The sequence below is a fragment of the Plectropomus leopardus genome, chromosome 24 (genome assembly GCF_026936395.1).
Source record: "Plectropomus leopardus strain MGB_pleo_1.0 chromosome 24, ASM2693639v1, whole genome shotgun sequence".
Lineage (NCBI taxonomy): Eukaryota > Metazoa > Chordata > Actinopteri > Perciformes > Serranidae > Plectropomus > Plectropomus leopardus.
The window spans coordinates 15948757-15968490 of record NC_142199.1 but is presented as its reverse complement, the minus strand read 5'-3'; the positions used below and the strand labels follow the sequence as shown (position 1 = coordinate 15968490).

At 39.6% G+C, this 19734-nt stretch overlaps 1 protein-coding gene across 6 annotated transcripts in view; it reads right to left on the bottom strand.

Annotated features, from left to right (window-relative positions):
* LOC121962812 (beta-1,3-galactosyltransferase 1-like) overlaps positions 1 to 19734 on the bottom strand; it is a 126862-nt gene that overhangs the window by 23028 nt on the left and 84100 nt on the right. Inside the window, exon 5 of one of the 6 annotated variants that reach the window (XM_088074727.1) lies at positions 16214 to 16277. The exons of the other annotated variants lie outside the window; for them this stretch is intronic. The gene's annotated coding sequence lies outside the window, so the exon portion shown is untranslated. The remainder of the gene's footprint in view (positions 1 to 16213; positions 16278 to 19734) is intronic. 6 annotated transcript variants of the gene reach the window in all.

The window sequence follows — 19734 nt, the reverse complement described above, 5'->3', positions numbered from 1 at the left end:
TATTCAAGAGATTCAAGTGTGTCAAGTTTGTAAAAACACACTTTATTTTGAAGTGCACACCTACAGACTTTGTTAAGGGCTGCATTTATCACACCGGCCTGCTTGTTTTTTTAGTGCAGCAACTGTTTTGTTGCTCTGTTCTTGGTATTGTTTGGCTTATTAAGATGCTACTTTTATGTCAGCAGTTTTGAAGAAATAATAAGCACCTTTTTGGATGCAGTGCTATTTATTCACTACGTTTTCAGTAACTGCACTTTATTCTAGTAAAAAATTTTTTATTATAGTGTGTTTTAAGCTAAAATGTGGATTACATTTGTGAAATAAAATAGTAATTTCTCCTATGTGTGGAGGAGATATCTGGACCCTGTGGCTACACCAGTTAGGAGCCACCAGTTTACAATATGCTCCCTTCAGCAAACAGAAAGAATATAATGATGTTTTAACAGTGCCTAACAGCAAAGTGTGTGTGTGTATGTGTCTTTCTGTTTGAGTGTGTCAGTGATGACAGGAAGTGATCCAGTAGCAGTCTCACTGCCTATGACGGCTGTCAGACAGCGGATCCATCTGTGTGATTAGCCACTGGACCGGCTGACTTTCCTCTGGGACAGATCGATCTGAGCTGCCCACGGAGATGACTGTGTGTGTGTGTGTGTCTGTGTGTGTGTGTGATAACAGAACAGGGTTGCAATACACTAATAATTCTATGCTGTTCCTACATTTCTCCTCGAAATCAAAAAGATAAGAAAACAATGCAGAAAAAAATATTTCAATCTTATCACGATGTGCTAAAATCGTAGCACATTAAACAACAAATTAGCAGAAGTGTCCTTGACTGACCGAGCTTTCACTTCATACAAAATTCAGAAACTGATGCACAAGCCTTCAAGCCTCCTTCTCGTCACTCCGCTTGTTTTTTTTCCATTTCTTTCCCCTGACACCTCCTTCTCATCTTCCAGACTGTCCAACTACAAAAATGGCCTCCATCAAAGCAGGATCATTCAGCTCCTTGTAGAAGTCACTTGGGTTTAGTCTTTCGAAAAAAAAAAAAAAAAAGCCCAGCTGATGGGGCTTGACTGGAGGGGCACAGTGACAGATGAAACCAAAGCTGCCTCTCACAGCATCTGTGATTGGACCATCTCTCTCTTTTTGTTGGCTATTCAACACAGTTAATGTCTTATCATATGTGGTCAATAGGGCAGTGTGGCCGGTGCTGCTGGGACGATATTGACCGGAGATTTCACAAGAAGACAATGCACCACTCATTCTTCAATTCCTATAAAAGTAACTGCATAACAATTTCAAAGTTGTCTGTACTGTCCAAGATCCTCTCGGGTTTTCAAGTTTTCAAATTCAAAAGACTCTAAGCAGCATCTCAGTTCGTCGTTTTTCAACCAAAATTGAAAAACAAAACAGAGGCTTAAATTAAATTTCTTTCTTTTTTTTTTTTAGAAATAAGTTGTCACAGGAGTCCTCACAGGGATCACATCATCCTTGCAAATAAGTTTGTTAGATTTATTCATGAACCAAACAGGTATTATAAGCTTCTATCAGCAGTCCTGAGATACCGCACATCAGAAATTTAACACCTTAGCCTCATACCAGTATGATATTTAACTTTCTAATATTTATGTAAGTTTCAAGAACAATAACAGATGCCAATATTGACTGTGTCATGCAGTCTGATCACCAGGAGCCACGCAACTTTTTTTTTTAAAAAAAAGGGGTGGCCACATTAAATTGTACAGGAAGTACTTAGTTTTGCATGTCAGAGAGTCTTACACCAACAAACAGATGAGCAAGTCTGATCTATTTCTATTTTTTACGTTGTATAAATACATTTCTGCTGTAAATTCACATCTCAAATGTTCGGCAGAGGCTCATAATTATAAGACGAGGTGGTCAGTTGTTTGCAGTGCCCAAAGGAACTAAGAAGTGCAAAAAAACCCAACATTTTTTCCAATTTCTTCCTCTGGATGGGACCGATGCCAATTTTGGTGAAAACATTCAGTCCAACAAAGAAAACCTTTTGTACTGCCCAAGGCCATTTCTTTGAGCCTTCTTTCAAACCATTGTGTTTCCCAGCATCCTCGGCTCCTATGTCTGTGTCGCTGTCAGGTCAGTGTACTTTTCTGTGCGAGCAGCACCTTTATCTTGTTCTGATAAACCAAGTGAAGATGAGGAAGGCAAGAGTCACAAAATTCACAAAGAGAGAGGGCAAAGTCTTATTTTCCTTTCTTCACAGCACTGACGATCACACGTCCATCTGAATGAGACTTTTTCTTTTACATCTTAACACTTTTCTTTGCCATAAATGAGTAAAACACTTACTCTGCATGCACTCGATGTGGTGAAAAAGATGAGTCTAGTTTGTACTTGGGGAAAAAAGTATCAGTTAAGTTGAAATTGGACAGGTTTTCACCTTGTCAATCATTCTTAAGTATACAGTTGCTCTGTCTGCTCAGGTCAGGAAGCAGGAGGCAGGTGGAGGATTGTGTCCAGCAGCAGAGACGGCCCTCCCTCTCCTAAAAACTCTCCGCCCGCTCAAACGGCAAACATAGCTGCTCACTGACCCCCCTTCTCTTGCCGCAAATTCATTTTTCTATCTCTGCCCTTGAAAAGAGGATGTCTGAGAGCTGTCAGGATCAGAACTTCTTGGTTGCGTAACAGCTGTCGTACCGAGGCGGTGAGAATGTTGAACTTGGCGTGTCCGGCCTCAATGAGGCACTTTATCTGATTGATTTTTCTGCTCACTTTGTGATGGAATGGGTGGCTAGGATTTGTTTCCAACCAAAAAAAAGAGTTAGAAAATGTACTAGGACTGGCAAAATGTAAATACTTTCCAAAAAAATGGAAATCTATATCAATAATGTGAAAGCGCTGACACGAAATAAACGAGGACGAAGGTGGATTCCAATACTGCATAAGGAAAACAGGTCTGACTGATATTAAAGGTTTTGCTCAATCTGCCCAATAAATCCAGTGTACTTACATTACTGAAAACCATTTTTCAATTAGTTTCAACAAGGAGAGACATAAAGCCTGCTCATCATACATAATGAAATGCTGAATTCCCATTTGTTTTCAGGGATGGGAAAAAAAATCAATTCACTCAAATATTGACATTTTTTAATGCCTGAATTGATTGAGTCTTTGTGAAACCCTGCTGGGCGCTGGTGCGACTGAAGGTCTGTCTCCAGAGCTTCCTCCCGCTCTCCTCCTGAGCATATTCCTCTCAGAAGCGGGGGGGACTGCGGGATGCACCAGCTAGCTAATTTGTGTTATTTGTGTTATATGACAGATCTTAAATCACACGGAAATTACATCACATCTTAAAAAGAGAGTGGGGTGAGGGGCTGAGCAAATGACCGCGCTGAGCACAGCTCTACATGCAATAAAATCTGACCTATTTTAAATACCAAAGAGAAAGAGAAAAATCAATAAGTGGCAGTCGTGTCGATATTGTGGCAGCCACCAGACACACACACACACATACACACACACACACTGTAAATGTAGCAGTTTCAGTGGAGTAAAGCTATTATAAAGTAGACCATAAAAACAGTTTTCAGTGTATTTTTTTCCACTTTTCTATGCGATGCAGGATGCTGCTGAAATAAAAGACTAGATGTGCATTGCTTTGGGAATTATGCCTTATGGTATTCAGTGACTGGAAGAGTATGATTCAACTTTTTCCCATGGTCTATTGTTAAAAAATCAAATCACAATACTTAAAAATTGTAGATATGTAGGAATTGGCAACCAATTGCCATGAGAGTATGCAATCAGGAGGTAAGCATACCATCCCAACTCTACTGCTTTAGTTCATTTTACAGGTAGCTCAAGGTCACACATGGTGTAGACTGTCGGTTTAAAATAGGATATGCAAAATACAAATCATCTGTTTCTGCCCTGTAAAATACCATGAAATATGAGATATCTAATTATCTTCTAACTGTGTCTCATCTGAGCACTTCACAACCATCATGACAACAGTGACTAGCAGTTCACACAGTAGGGCTTCTTTTGCTGCCATTCAATAACCAGGCCTGCAGTGTAGCTTCCATTAGATCACTAATTAAATCACCCATAGTCAATGTTAAGAGTTTATAGATCATCTTTCTATCAGTTTAATTAGGCTAATTGCTGTTTGCTACAGTGCTCGCTGTGATTTCATTTCATTAAGTGTAGAATTAATAGAAGAACCCGTGGTGAGAATCACGAGGGTTGTGCTCCACATTCAAGCTTGATGGAGTTTGATCAACAGGAGAAAAGAATGTGCCATTTGAGTTCATCTCTGAATAACAGCGATGGTGAGAGTAAAATGAAACCACTGTTTTTATACACAATTAGATGAGACAAAACTATGAATACAAAATTAGAGGGCTGGTGATGTTCAATTCTAATTGAACTCTAACACCAAAGCAGAGCTTGTTTCTCTCTTCAAAACAGAAAATAATATCATACAACCCACTGCACTGGATTATGGAGATGTCCATTCTGCTGCCACTTTGAAACCATTTACCTCAGTGCCACTCAGCTCATTATTCTGGACAATTATAACCCACCACTGTGAGTTAGATGAAAAGTATGGCGGTCATCACATCCATCCAGAGGGAGTCAGCATACCTGTGTTTTTATTTCATGAGGCTACGCTATCTCTAAGTTGCTGGGATATTAAACTTCCTTAGTGGAGTTTAATGTGATTGCTTCACTTTAAAAGCTCCTCATATCAACCATTAACTGGGATAGATTGGTTTCCAGCACTACACACTTTACTACTGGGATGAACTGCAATACAAACTGAAGTTCAACAGACTCATTCCTCAAATGCCCGGGCCACACTGCGTACGTGAGCAGTGCGTGACGGTTACCTCGCCACATTGCTGTGGCTTGCACCTGCCGTGTTCACGCTGACAGCCTCGTCGGTGCAGCGCTGCTGCAGAGCTGCCTGCTGCTGTAACTACTGTATTTACACAATTAAAAGCCGACTAATTTATCAAGCCCTGTAAGAAACTGCGTTGAAAACAACATAGTCCTGCAAATGTTTCAAAATAAAATGACTTGTGTTAACAACTTGAGGGATTCTGTTGACAGAGACGCTGTCGGAGGGCTTTTATTTTGAAACACAAACAGGAAAGGTTGAGTAAAACAGATATTTATATAATATATTTCTTCATGTCTGTGGCAGATTAAAAACATTGAAACTGTAGTAAAAGGTAGTATGTCAATATAATTATCATAACACAATTTTTGCTGTTTATTTTTGCTGACAACCGCTTGCATCACGCAGAAAAAAAACATGGGCGAGACTCAGTTTATCTAGATGTTCTACAACTGAGCAATAGCCGCACCGCGCTGCTTACGCTGCTTACGCTGCTTACGCTGGCAGTGTGGCTGCTCTAACCTGAGCGCTGGAATAAGAGACAGTGACACTGAGATTACCAATGAACCTATCCATTCCACTTCACACCTACTTCTGCAAAAATAGTCAAAATAATCTTGTAAAAACCACAATCAGCTAGCAAACTGGTTCATTAAAAAGTCGAGCAAGCTCCTCCCAACACTATTTTGCTCTGCCATCTCATTAGTTCTTACTCTAGACCGAGATTAAAGTAAACTCTTTTGCATCAAAAATTTTAACCATAGTCCAGCTTTAACTTTGAACCAACAACTCAGGAGGTTTCAATTTTACAGTTGCTGCCTTTTTTAAATGGATTGAGTAAAATAATGAAGTTCCTCAAAGAAACATGAGAGAGAGACTCAGCCCACTTAACTTTTATGATGATGAATTTTTATAAAGATCCTGGTTCACCAAGGAAACTGTTTTTTGGCTGAACAGGAAGAGTGGGCCAACTATCAAACATTTAAAACTGTTTTATTTTTTGGCAATATTGTTCTATTTATTCTGCCAACAAGTTTTTCTCAAACTCCAAATATTCATTGGGTGCCAACAGCATGTTGATTATGTATTTATTTATTCATTAAACACTATTTGTTTATTTATTTATTATTTTCATTTTGATATTATGCATGTCCCTATTTATTGAATTAAGTTTAAATTCAGTTATAGTGACTAAACTTGGCTTTACTAAACCAGGATTAATTGTTTATGCTGCTTAATTTTAAATCTGTACTTACCCATTATAAACCTAGTTTTATTAAACTCTGATTAAAGCTAGTCTTGGTTTAAATAAATCCTTGTTGGTAAGACTTCCTTAATGAATAAATCATAACTTCTATATGTGTGACATAAGAGTCTTATGTCAAACATGCCTTATGATAAGACATGAACATTTTAAGTCCTAGAAATATTGGTCAAATCTCATCTAATTATGTGATTCAGACAGAAAGAATACAACTAATTCAGCACAGGCTTAAAAAAAGGGAGGGGACAATAGTCTGTCTCATCCCAACAGATAATAAATGCAAATACATTTATCATTTAAATTAAGTGGACGCAATACTAAATGTAAATCATGATGCTGTAAAAGTGACTGCAAGTGAAATCTTTACCAGCTGAAGGTGGCTGCGAGCACCTTATCGCATCACGCTCATGATTCATACGCAGCTGTTGGACTGTATATGTGTTGACTGTCAGCTTTTACAGCTGGGAGTTATGCACCTGCTATCTGTTTAAAGTTGACGTCGCTACAGAGCACATTTGTATCACGCCCCCCTCTTGTTGTTTTAGTGCATGCGAGGACTTTATGGGCCGTACATCAGCTGTATCAGGTGATACATCTGAGAGAGCTGCTCGCAGTGATCCGTCTTCCCACCGCCAGCCAGAAAGGTTACGCTTACATTTATGTAACACTACGACTGAGAGGAGAGGAGGCAGAGAGGAAGAGATGTTCACTGTGACAACCAGTTGTTTCTTAATTATTCAGATCAGATCTAAAGAAACATCTAGCTTCGTGTGTACTTGCGGAATAAGCGATGGAGCAATCACACAGCTTATTCTTTCCACTCTGACGAGGAAGTGAGCAGCAGACACTCAATATCTCCGAGCACATGTAATCCAATAACTTCTCATACAGACAGGATCAGCTCCCATAAGGGTGTAAATCTACCAGTGTGTGATTGCTCAGCTACACACACACACACACACAAATACACACACACACACACACACGCACGCATACACACACACACACACACACACACACACATATGCACGTACACGTATTCAGTGTTGAGACGCAAAGCCAGGATTGGGATTCCTTTGAATTCAAAATAACCACAAAGACAACAATTAATCTGATTAAAAAGGCTTGATTATAATTTTGTTTTGGATCTGCACTAGAGATACACTTCAGCCTGTCGAGGATTTATCGGCACACTGTGTGTGTGCCCAGAATTGATGCGCTGCTAAAGCCAAACCAATCCTTTCATCTGTACATTTGCAACAAATAGTGTATTGTTTGTGTACATGGCTATTATGATCTACTTCATGCATTGTTTTTATGTGTCGTTTTCATTGTTTCTTGCATTAAAGAGCGTAATCAGCTTAATTAGAGCATTGAATTATGACTGACAGAGGAATATTAAGGATTAATAAAGACACTGACCGGGCTGTTTTTGACTGACTGGCATTATTGCCACCTTTAAATCAGTGAATTAGTGTGTGAAAGCACTGGCGTGTGAGTTGGGCCACATGCATGCGAGCGTGCATCACAAAAGTATTGCTCCACGGCACTATTAGTGATCAAAAAGTCCTCAGAGTTCCTTTAATAGTTTCCTGTCATATTTTGTGCAGCATCCTATTTTTCTGAATAATAAAAACAGTTGCAAATGTGCAGCAGCCAGAAGATTTAATTAATAAAAGGTCTATGACAGCGAGTGTAAGCCTCCAGCAGAGTGACCCCCTGTTGAGTCCGCCCCCAGAATCTCAGCATCAGGTGTAAAGCACAGTGGGAACAGAGGTTTTATTTAACAATGAAATATATGCTCTATGACACACTATAAAGGTAGATTGGGCTTCTGAAATGAATTACAATAAATTAGCATTTCTAAAATGTTATCATCGGGATTGTAAGTTTGATCATATTTAATGACATTTTGGACAGGTGTTCCATGCTGAACAGTCCCATCACTGACAGAGCAAATGTGCCTTTTCTTTTAAAATGTAGTCCTCTGCCTGGCCCTCATTGTCAGTAACTACTTCTTGGTGCATAGATGTGCTGGAGGTAGGAGTTTGGGATGGTCAGTATTAAAAAAAATAAATAACAGTAACCAAGGGCAAACAAAACTATATTTCTGCTGGACAGTAAAAATGATACTTAATGTGAAGTATCGACTTAAGTCAAGTGGCATCATCTGGGGTCGGAAAATGAAGCCAACTCCCCTTGAGGCTGACTCCAAGAAAGAGTCAATCCCCACAGACCCTCATGTTAAAATGCCAAACTTTATGGCAGTTATAAACATGTTTACAGCCTGGTACAAAAACAGCTTGCTTTATCTAATTTATCTCTTCAAGAAAAAAAAGCATAATTAAGGGCATGGCCTCTTTGAGTGAAAGGTGGATGTGTTGTCAACTGCCAAGTTGCTCCAATGATGAAAACGTTGGTTGGGCAACATAAGTATGGTATAACCCCAGATTCAGAGTATGGGAAAAGCTGTCCCTATTATCACAGTTAATCATAGCTATAAATGCAGTGTGCTAGCAGAGCTGGCAGCTAACATTATGGTTATATCTTCTGGTCCAAATGTGGTCACTTTTTACTCCAAAAGTCCAAAATGGTGGTGGCCAAAATGCCAAACTCGAGGCTTCAAAACTAGAATTTACAAAGCAGTGGGTGATGCTGTAAAAGGCCCTCGCAGGAGATGAATGTTCTGTTTTTCCAGTAACCACATGTTTAAATGTTTCAAGCCCTTTTCCCCAGCAAGAATTAGCATTGGCATTATCATTGTTAACCATAACTGTAAATGAACTGTGCTGGGAAACACATAGACAAAAAATGCAAGGGCAAAGATTTTATAAAGATTTAAAATTGATTCCCTGCCAGCATGTACAGTCAGGGTCAAAACATACGTCAGTGCATCTGTATTTCTGTCATGTCGGCCTCATTTAACAGACTTCTTCAACAAAGTACGGAGCTCAAGTTTCATTTAAAACGAAAGGCTTAAGCCTGCCTGCAGTGTCAGATGGTGCATTCAAGGACAGCAGGATGAGATGCAGGGTGTGATTAACACTTTTGATATCCTCCACCAGTTTTCAGTTCTGTTGTCTTGCTTCCTCTGTCTCTCCTTCTTGGCTTTCAGATTTAAGATAAGATGAAACTTTAATGATCCCCATGTGGAAAATGGGTCGAGCCACAAACAGTAACAAGACACAGCAAAAAAATCCAGAATAGAGCAAAAGCATATGCCAACAATAAGTTAAACATTGGTACACTGTTTATGTGAGAAGTGTAGAAGGAATTACACCAGAAAATAGGTAAATTTGTACATACAAGCTTATTCACCACAAAAGAAATGGGCTTTTTTGTTGATCTGAACCTGCTCTTCCTGTAAATGCTTTGCCTCGGGTGAATAGCCAAGCTTATTGTCTGTCTAGGTCATCACAAAAACCATAACAACTAGAATAAATCAGTGATGAATTATTTTTCCTTCCAACAAAGATGTTCACCAGGAGCCAAATTCAGGTCAAATGGGGTAATTTGTGCAACTGCAGTGGCTGATCAATGTGTCAAAGATTTGGAAAGAACCTCAGCTGAGCTAAAAGAACTTCGAGTAACAGATTCAGAGTTTGCACCATTTGGCCTTTAGTGTTAAATACCGTGGTGACACTGCGGAAACCTTAAATGGAGCTGAACAATGTTTTTGATCTTTGAACTGTAAGTTTTATTGATTGCTAGATTCTGTATTTTCCTCAAGCAAAGGCAAGCAGAATGACCAAGCTGCTAAGCATTCAGACTTTACTGCAACTGATGGTGTAACTACTGAATCGGATGCAGCTTTTGGCTTGAATTGAAAGCCAAGAAGATCTTCCTTTAAAGATGTTAATGGCCTGTATTATCAAGCATTTCATTATATGAGATCAGTTCTAACTTGCCACAGATCTGATCTTTTTTGGACCTAGAGTAAAAGCATTTAACTTTCTGAACTTGGTGAATGACCTGTTGGAGCTGCAGGAGATTCGGGCAAAGACGTGTGTAATAGATAAAAATTAAGATTTCTTGTGACTGACCTTGTGTGGGATGCTGCAGAGAGCACCAGAGAAAAAAAACAAGGTCCTGTTGCTGAGAGGTCCTCTCAGCAAGAGAAAAAAAAACAGCTTTGACACAGTGCTGATGTGATCTGTCGCAGCCAACAATTCCAGCTATAATAAACAAAACTTTTAGCAGCTGTACAGATACAAGCTGCCTCAAGCAAATAACCGATTCATTATTCTATTTATTGAAAATTGAGCTGGCATGATTTTATGGAATTACGTCAGTGGAATTAAATGTAGCTGTTCAATACAAATTTGTCAATTAAAAAAATATCGGTTTGTGATTTTGGCAGAAATCAGCATGTTGGCCAATTCCCATATTTCGCTTTAAAGCCAATATCGGCCAATACCAATGACATGCTGATATTATCGTGCATCCCTAGTTATTTTTCAAGCAAAAATTGACAGCTCCATCAGAAGATGCCTTTCTTATAAGACACCAAATGAAATATCTATGGGTTTGAACTAAATATACCTTTATTCTTTTAAGCCACATGAGTAGCCTGTGTTTAGTCAAACTGTGCAAATGGAAAACTGCATTGTAAGATTTAAGCTATGTATTAATTTTGGCATTATTAACTGTAACCTAGATAACTTTGCTACCTATGTTCGTAAAACCTGCATTTTAAAAAAGTGTGCTATTTTTAGCATTTTAAATTACTACTGTCTAACATCTCAAACCACAACTGTCAGAAAACATCATCATAATTTGTACTTCTCCTTGCAGAAAGTCAGCGTGGGAGGCTTCAGAAGTATCTCTCCGTTTCACTCTGAGGTTTAACTTTGAGTGCGATTCCTCTGAGGCCTTCCAAGCTGCTTGTAAACACAGGCCCTGAAGTGCTGTTTATTTTCAGGTCTCCCTATACGGTTCACTTTAACTTAAACAAATTGAAGCAGCTGGAGTGTCCACACTACTGCATTTACTCTTTAACACTGACAAGAGGTAGAAAACAGAAAGCAAATCAGTCCCTCTGTAACTCCCTCCTCGGTTCAAGAGCAATATGTGGAACAAGTGCACACGAACTCGCCTACTCTGGAGTATTTGCAGAAATTGCTCCCATGTGTTGAATTGTGAAAAAACAAAAATATACACCTTATCAGCTTCCTACTGTAGATAACAAGCCCAGTGTGTGCAGACGTGGATATGTGCCTTACTGTTCAGCTTATCACAAACTCCAGGCGGACGAGTCTTAACACTGTGACAAAGTGCAGGATGCCTGTGCTTGTTTCACACAATCACTATCATCATCTGGATATTATTTATGTGTGGAAGCAGTGTATGTTGAACATATGTCCACAGATGTGCAGTGATTCATTCATTCATGAAAATATTACCCCTTTCAAACACCTATTTCTCTGTAATTTAATTGTCCTTTAAAGAGGAGCCACATATGTATTGTGTTGCTCTGATTTTATTCTGAATTAATTATCCACAAAGTATCTACACACATGTATGGAAATAGACCACAGTAGGGGTCGATGCTGAATGCTTCTGCAGCCAAAAATGAGTAACAATAGTGATGTAAAAAGCATAATCCTGCGGCCACAGAGGTAATTATGGTTTCTAATGTAGAACCAATTACCCAGACCCATCAAACTGTATGGCTCTGGATGTGCAATTAGATTTAATTACATGATAGAAGTTTGGCTGATAGCAGGAGAGGAAGAGAAAATACATGCTTATCTCTCAAACACTGTCCTGTCTTTGATATGCTGGCTTTGTGTTCCAGCCCATGAAGTGGAAGGCACACTCCAAGGCCAGCGCTCCAAATTTAGTCACATTTGGCGTCTTTTCAGATGCAAAATGCACGAGGGTTTGGGACCAACATGGAGAGAGCCATTTGGCTCTGAGTGCTGCAGTGTGTGCAGACTGCTCAGCCATCTTGTTGGGATTTTTGGACAACTGTTCCTTTCTCCATCTTCATCTACCCACTTTGGCTCTCAATCTCCTTCTTGTGATGAAACAAAAAGTCCTCATTCAACGGCAGAGAAAAGTTACATCGTATCTTTCTAAACTTATATAGAAACAATGTCTGAATGCAACAATACAGAAGGATTTTTAAAAACACACCTGCACTTCTGTATGTATCCATAGTAGCTTGAAACACAGTCTGAAACCTCAAGAGGGAATATTTTCACAAAAGTCAGATACTCTGCTGGAAATCATAGCTGATCCACGTGAGACACAGCCTGAGGTCAGAGCTGGCTTTTGGTTTGACTGGCCAGTTAGTGAGAGCTGTCAGCTCTGCTTTATGTTGCTACAGCAGCAGCGGTGATGTAGTGGGAAATAAACCAGGTGAGCTCCCTCCGCTCTGTCAATATCACTCTCATTTTTCTACAGGAGAGTATACTTCCTTTCTCCAGCTGTCTTTGAACTTAAGTTACCGTCCAGACTGATACTGCTGAGTTACCCTTAAGACCAGACGTCAGATGCCAAGTCACACCTCCTATCAGGAATACAATAATACAATGTAATGAAGTGTACAAAAAAAAGTTTGACACTTATCCATTAATTGAAGGTTTTGTAGCATATTTGGAGATTTGGAGATCGTTAGAGCGATCCTAGCCTGAGATTAAGCCTTATACCTAATTGTTTCCCTGTTTGACACTGTTGTCAAGGCAACGTTGACAGCCGGTGAGCGTAAGACGTTAAAGTCATCACGTGTCAGAGTTCAAGGGTCGGCTAACGGGCGTTGGTTCTAATGGGCCCTGACGTTCTGTCCTGTGGGCAAAAGAAAGCAAGACATCGGTGTCTTCTGTCAGTGTATTTTACGTCGCCGAGGCGGTGAGGATGTCTCTATTCAAATGTGCAAAGAAAAGAAAAGCTGACCACCAAAACCGCGCTTTCAAAGACAAGTGGGCGGAGAAATATGTGTTAATTTTGCACCAGTCCAGCACGAATGTGTTTAGTTTGCACAGACACAGTGGGAGTTGTGAAGCGTGGAAATGCTAATCGCACTATGACACAAAGACACAGACTGCAACATCCTCAGAAAACAGAGGTGAGGATAACAAAACTTAGACAGTTAAAATCTTCCTATGAATCAACAAACAAGTTGTTTGTGAGATCTCTGACACAGCAGGAGAGAGCTACTGAGGCCTCTCACCGAGAGGTCTGAGTGCTGGGCAAAAACAAAAAGTCCTTTTTTGATGCGGAGGTAGTTAAAGAGTGCTTAAATGAGATAGCTGAGGCCTTGTTTGAGGGAAAGGAGAGACCGGAGATGTCAGAGAAATTCAGTTATAAGAAAGCTTCATAACAGTCATTTGCTCATCGCCAATTGTTACGGACCTTCGGCCTTGAATAGATCAGATTTTGGACCTTTGAATATTAAATTTGAGAACCCGTGCTCTTGACTGATATTGCCAAGTTATCCTCGAGAGCGATATTGCTGAACTACCTTGCAGAAAATTTGAATCATTTTCACAATTAACTCTTCACAAGGGATGCACAATAATATCAGCATGTCACTGGTACTGGCAGATACTGGCTTTAAAATGAAATTTTGGAATATCACTGCTCCTGTAAGAAAGTGTCTGAAAGTGCCATAGTGGCACAACATGTCACGTGGACACAGACCATGGTTGGTTTAGCTACAATAATAGCATATATGCTTCTTTATTTTTCCTCCTCCTCCTCTCAAGAGCCATATAAATGAGAGAAATGTTGGCACAACATATAATTTTGAACTTTACTGATGTAACATCACAGACTTCCACTTAAAAACAAATATTTTGCTGCCTCAGAGCTTTCAGACAAGTTGTAATTGATAAATTACAAGAGCCAGAACAGTCCACAGTTAAATAAAATAGGGTCTAACTCTTAAACACAAACGTCTAGCTCTGCATGGACTCTTTCAAAAATCTTGCCAGACACTTATCTTGACACCACTTACAATCTGAGCCTGTGAGTGGGAAAAACAAACACCTTCAGTGGATGAAAATTGATAGTTCAAATACAACATAAGTGCAGGCTTTACGTTGCAGCCCAGCCCCTGCTCTGGCTCTATAGACCAATTTTTAAAAATGTTTTTCCCATTAGTCACTTAAACACAAAAACATGGGAAAATAGAGGTTGAGAGGTTGAAAAATACCCTTTAAATCTGGATTTTTAAGTTCTGTTGATGTGCAGAAAGCCTCACAGCAACTCTTCAGCAAGTGTTTCCTTCAGCAAAAACATTTTTTTTAGTCAAGTTAGCCTAATCAAAAAGTTAGATGATCTACTTCAAATGCTTAAGAAATTTAAAACTTTTTATAGTGGAACACATGGAAGAAATGACATATTGTGTTATCAAAAATGATCCATTTGGATAATTTGAAGCTTTTTTTCGTCATTTCATCAAATATGGTAAATGAAATGGTAGATTGAGTAGGTTTATAAAAAAAAAAGAAAATAGATTATTTTAAAAAATACAAGGTTTTATGATGCAATGCCAACAAATATGAATCATAATATTCTGCTTCTGATATCTCCACATTTTTTCAAATTTTTAAAAAAGATTAATTTAAGACATTTTAATACCAATTAAGGCCTTATTCAGAGATTAATCATTTTAATGCCTTTTAAAAATTGGGATTTAAAAAAGGATCTACAGGAGCCCTGCTAAAGGGGGTGGGGCTAAGTGGTCATTTCATTCCCTACAGTCTTTGATAATTAAATAGAAACCCTGATCAGGGCTTAACCAAAAACATTTTGTGAATAATTGTAGAATATTTTATGGTTACTTAATAAAAATCATGACGATTAGTCTCAGCTATTTCTTATTACGGAGAGTAAATCCTTGACTGGTTGTAACTGCATTCAAAATAGAAGCTTTAAATCAAATTTGCGAGGCAACAGTCTGAAGGCAGATTATGCAGAGCAGTGTGGTCGTACTGTTCAGTGTTCAACACTAACGCACTAAGTGAAATGTAAATGTAAGAGAACAAAAGCAAACTAGTGGTCACAAACAAGTGAATGAGCAGTGCTGCTGAGTTCGGCTCGCTGCCTTGCTTTGTCAATATTTACCTCTTACAGTTTGATCTCAGCTCCTATTGTAAGTTTGTCTCTTCCCTTAATGAGATTTGTTCCGCTGATTCTTCGTCTGCCTCCACTAGACTATAACCAGGAGCAATGCAAAGGCGAGCAAATCAGACCTGGATGTGAACTGAGACGCCATAATGAGCACAATTTTGCAGGCCCCGCTGCAGGAGAGCCTAATGCCCTGTCAGTAACCCACTGTGAAGTAATGACTGTGCACGTCACTCTCTAATGCTATTTCCTCAAACATACACACAAACACAGATATGGAGAGATGTACACCCATGTGCAGACAAACAACAGTGTTGTTCAAAAAGTGTTTCATTATGCTCTTTTACCCCAAATACACTAATGGCCAATTATTCCTGGTATTTTTCCAGCGGTAAACCTAGCGAGAGTTTTAGCAGAAAATACCCAGCAGACGATGTCCTGTGAACTATGTTGCTTCATGAAGGCTTTGTGTATGGACGGCAGAATTCTCCCGCGGCCAGTGGGAGATGGGCTTCATCCAAAACAGGCCGGGCTGCTCTGCAGCACAGACATTTGTAGGAGCTAATAAAGCTGTATTTCTTTCTCCCTTTAAAAAGGAGCTAGCTTCCACTCTGGGTCTTAGTTGGTATCCATGGTGCATTGTTTCCCCCAGAAATGTATTACAGCGCTGAAGAGGCCTGGGAAAGTGCAGCTAGACCCCATGGCATTAAAACTCTCCACTCAATCCAATACCAGTGAAATAGTTTTAGGTTGAGTGCGGGTCAGCTCCAGAGCAGATTGGACCCCTTTATCTCTTCAGGCAACTGCAGCCCAGAGTGCGGCCGCACTGAGGAGAAGATACTCGGTCAGTGTTGGCAGATTTGACTGACAGCAAGTGTCTCAGTCACACCCAGTTGCCAGAGACAATGTTGGCATGTAAACAACAAATATGTTACATTTCTAGGTTCATACATGTTGTGTTGTTTCTAAAGTGATGAGGTATATGAGCTGACCTTTTGATGTGGAGGTGGAGGGGACGGTGAGACGGCTGCCGAGCTACAGACCACTTTGCCACACCTATAAACAAGATTGGTTGTGATTTAGTGATTGCACCATTTCCAGATGCATTTTAGGCACCAAACATGGAGATTTTGTAGGGACCCGTTGCTGTTTTTCCACCAGGGATCACACCACAAGAAGTTTTTTTTACCAAGACATCTCAGCGTTTCCTGCTCGGTTAGTGGCGCGAAAAGTGGCTGTAATTCATCATTGCATTATCTGGCATGAAAAGTGGTTACCTGCTGGCATTGTGGCACAAAGAGTGGTGTAATTTTTCAGTGATGGTGAAGACTGCGCCCCCAAAACTGGGTATTTTAAGCCAAAATATGATGTTTTCCTAACCATAACCATGATTTGTGTGCCTAAACCTAACCACAGCCAAGGTTCAACATATCAGCTGTATCATCACATACAGATATAACTTATCTGTGGTTTGCAGAATATTACAATGCCAACTACATTAAGCATATTGGGTTGCTCATTTAGAGCCTCAAACCAGCCCTGTCATCTTTAATTGTATCATTTGAAATGTCACTCAGTTTGATTGGTCCCTAGGTATCTGTCATTCAGTATTGAGCCTATAGAACTCAGAGCCGTCAATCTCCAAAATTACTGGGGAGGAAGTTACCCAAAACATTTTGCTCTTGTGCATCAAAATACAAGAAGCCTTATTGGGCAGAAAACCACCTAATTTGTCAACATGAAGGGTGCTCACAACAGACAGTTGGGTAATATTTTTAACATTCACATTTATTTTCTCTCCCAATTAAGTTTGACTAACCTGAAGGTTTGTTTACAATCTGTCTGATCATCTGACATTTATTTCTCATCTAAAAACTTTTCAAATGTATGTGGCTACAGCCGCCAATTAAAAATGGACAAAATAATTACTATCTGGGCAGAAATACATTTGCATAAAAACATATCAGATGGGGCCCAGAGCTAATACAATTTTGTCCTTGTGCTGATGGTTTCTTAAGAGAAACAAAATTATAATTATGATAAAATAAAGGCAAAAGATAAAAATACTGAAATATTGCAAACTTGACCAAGAGTTGGTATTTTCTCCGCCCACTGTGCACATCATGCAACAGACTGGAGTGTGTTTGGCTCATTAGCTGCGGAGGTGTTGCGCAGGATGTTTGACTGCTCTTTGAACGTGTAGCCGTGTCGTAGTTTGGACTAACGTCGACATGTTGGTGACATCAAAGAGAATGTGTGAGAGGCTGACAGGTACGGCGAGCCGACACACGCGCTGCCATCAAAGTGTGAGAGGAAGGAAAAGTAAGCTGGAGAAAAGGGGAATGCGTGACGTTCTGCATATGTTGAATATTTTTCTTATTTTGTATTCAGGTGTTTGTATTTGTGTTATTGTGATTTTTCAAGTTTGGACTGTTCGTACTGTCGAGCTTAGAGACAAACATTAAATGCATAGATAATAGTTTTATGCTTTCATGCAGCGAAAACACGAAATTATAGTAAATTGACGCTGTTTCTCTGCAATTATTCCCCACTTCCTTCTGCCTCTATATAGCAGGGATGTATGGAGTGATACAACTTTGCCAGAGAGGCGGCAAAAGCCAGCGCTCCATGGGAAATGTGTCATTTGCATAATGCAACTGTGAATCAAAAGGGAAAGAATAGAGGGGGGGAAAGATGGGCAGAAAATGACAGAAGAAGCAACAAAAGTGGATGTTAGCAGACAGAAATATCACACTGGTGGAGCAAGCTATGGAGCGAGAGAGAAACATCAAGAAAAGGATTTCTTTCTACTGATGTCACAGGGGATTGGGAGCACAGGGAACAGAGATACACAAGTCTATGACCCCAGCCAATAAAAATTGCTTTTGTAAACCTAAAAGTCCCCTGTGACACCCGTCGTGGGGTTTTCTGATCTCCTGTTGCAGCGCAGCAGCCTCCTTATTCCCCGTGTGCTTGTCACTGCTGTCTGTTTACCCGCGCATAAAAACGGAAAACAAAATCCTGCAGAAGACGAAGCTTCCCTTTGAGATGTAGCGCTGGGTTAGAGTGACGGCTGCACTCTTCAACTTGTCCTCTGATTCACTGTCTTACCAGACAAAAGGCATTATCACATAGTCGCTCTTTGCCTCGTATCTGTGCTTGAGCACGTGGGCTGTGCTGCTTTTTTTCAGTGTCATTTGTGCATATGTGTAAATAAGATGCAAAATTTATTTTCTCTGTTGCTACGGATGCACGTACGTGTTTTTTACAGCCTGGAAGTGCAGTTAGAATAACAAAGAGCTAGCGTGTAGGTGTGTGTGGGCATAGTTGCACTCGTTATGTGTCCAACTGTTCCTAACAATGTATCAGTGTATGCGACAGCGTCTCACCAATTAGTCGGCCACTATTGAACTCCAATACTCTTCTGTTCTGTTTCAGCTCAGAACAATTTGCACTACTGATGGATTCAACATTGTTCCTTCTAACTTATAATTTAGCTGAATATTTAAAGCTAGCGAGCGTGACCTACGGTGTCTTGTTACAGCACTTGAATGACAATGCCAACCCTGTGCTTTGGGTGAAATGAAACGAAAAATGAACAAAGCTCTCGCGGAAAACGTCTTAATGACTCTTAATTATCTTTGCCATAGTGCCAAGTGATACACTAGTCATGTAGGACACACTAATCCCTCTTAGGCTAACTACATTTATTGAGCTAATGTCTTAATCTACGAGTTGGTGGAGAGAATAGCTTAAAAAAACACCTAGGTACATCAAAGAAAAGATAATAACTGATAACTTCCACACCTATATAAAGGATCTGTGAAATGAAGATGCCTTTGTTCATTGTCTCTACATGGAGCTGTCGTTTTCTGTGCCAAAATATCAGTGTTTTCGCATGTGGATGTATTTTTTATTCAGGCTCAAATCTGACCTTTTTTCTGTTTTTACAGTTGTTTCAAAGGCACACAAAATTAATAATAGCATCGACTCTTTATACATCATATGGGCATAACTTTTCACTTTTGGAGTGGAAAACGCAGAGTTGTGATAGGTACAGGTACTATAACTGTTTATATGCAGTCTCGAATATCAACAGGTGTTAATTACTTTTTAAAAAAATATGTTAAATATGTTGTTCATATTCCAATTTCAATGTCAAAATATTCTTCTCGCATTTATTTCTGAGAAAATTTTGTCCAATAAAAGTATTTATCGTAAGTAAAAATCTGCTATCTGCGTTCTAGTACTTGCAGCACAAACCTGAGTCAGAGATGTATTTTTGAGCATCAGTGGTAAAACATCTCTAATCACTTGCAGCTGTCTCGGCTGCTAAAAGCTCAAACATACACCAGTACAAGAGTTCTTTTTCTTCTCCCACTTCAACCTTCAGTGTCTATTTTCCATCTTTTGCCAGCTTTTGAAGCTTAAAAACCAATTTCCTACCTACAATTTATTCATGCCGACCATTCTGTTCAATGTGAAAACAAGGGCGACAATTACAGTTTTAAAG